This window comes from Galeopterus variegatus, unplaced genomic scaffold, assembly GCF_000696425.1.
Source record: "Galeopterus variegatus unplaced genomic scaffold, G_variegatus-3.0.2 Scaffold9744, whole genome shotgun sequence".
Lineage (NCBI taxonomy): Eukaryota > Metazoa > Chordata > Mammalia > Dermoptera > Cynocephalidae > Galeopterus > Galeopterus variegatus.
In genome coordinates this window covers 38,292-39,685 of record NW_007735855.1, presented here as the reverse complement: position 1 = coordinate 39,685, position 1,394 = coordinate 38,292, and the positions used below count along the sequence as shown (strand labels likewise).

General features: G+C 35.9%; 1 pseudogene; it reads left to right on the top strand.

The window, feature by feature from the left end:
• Window positions 1-705: 705 nt before the first annotated feature.
• On the top strand, window positions 706-1,307 carry LOC103609544 (annotated as a pseudogene).
• Window positions 1,308-1,394: the final 87 nt, after the last annotated feature.

The window sequence follows — 1,394 nt, the reverse complement described above, 5'->3', positions numbered from 1 at the left end:
TCAATTAGATAAATAAAGTGCTTCAAATATTACCTGGCACCTGGTAAACACTAAGAGGGTACTTCAAAAAGTTTGTGGAAAAATAGAATTAAAAGATAATGTGAATTTCTGCATGAACTTTTTGAAGTACCCTCATATAATCTACAGATATCATTGGCAATGGTATTATCATAATTTACAAAATTACTGTGTAACAAATTAGTAGGAGGCTGTAACAGACTGTTGTTTGGCCACAAAAGAGCTGTCTTCAATCTGTGACAAATTATTGATTTGGTCTTTTTATTCTCTTCTACACAGATCTATGCAAGGGGTCATTTTGGTTGAGCTCTTTATAATTAGTGAGACTAATCTTTCCTTTGGTGCTCCTTTGGGGCTGAAAATGTGACCCTTCTCTGTCCAGTGACTTACTAGGAGAATTCTCTGGCATGCCTAGGAATGTTCCTTCAAAGGAAAAGAGAGCTTGAAGAATATGGTTCCTTGGTAGAAGGATGTAGTGGGTTAGAAATCTTGGTTCTCCTTTGATCTTAGAATAGGATTTTAAGGTAATGCATGAATGGGGCTATAGCCATTGAGTAGAGGACAATAGTCCACAGATAAGTTTGGCAAAAGTGATCTAATCAATTCTAATCACTGTTTAGGGATGGGATGTGTACTTTGACTATTTTAGGTCACTGGTTTGATTCCAGCTTGAAGGACTATTGACTATTTAACCTACTGATTGTNACACGGCTGTGTACCACCAGATGTGTGTTAAAAGAGTTAGAAACACTTTGAAAGGACTCATATGGGTCAAAACTGATTGCAAAAAAAGGCCATGTTGGAAATTGTTCCCATTTCAAGAATGCAGTGAGTGAATCAGAATGTCTGCTTTTCATGATTGAAGAGGGAAATCCTTATCAGTATTTTGTGGTAAACATGGGATCATAGTTTGTCTGTGAAAGTAAAGAAAAAGCCTGGAGTTTCTCTCATATTTATTATTCAGAACACTATAGTCTTGGGCAAAACTTCTCCCAAAGTAATTGCCAATTGCCTTTATTAAAGCAGTAAAGTCAGGTCAGCTTGTCTCAGTGCATGGGAAGCAAAGAACTGAGCAATTAAAAGAAGAACAGGGTTTAGTGAAAACCTCTGAACAGAGAAGAGCAAAGTGAAAGAAAATAAGTGGTACCAACCCTCTTAGCTGTTTTAAGACAAAGAAAAAAGTGCAGGACACAAAATTACCTGCTTCTGAAAAGAAGGGAAAAAGAAAAAGAATCCAGAACAGATCTACTTCAGAAGTACTTTATGAGAAGCAGAATGCAGAAGGATAATGAATCCTTTGGGAACTTTTAAAGACATTGAAATGTGAAAAATGAATTTTGTCTTTAAAACTGTAGAACCGTTTACAATAAAAAAAA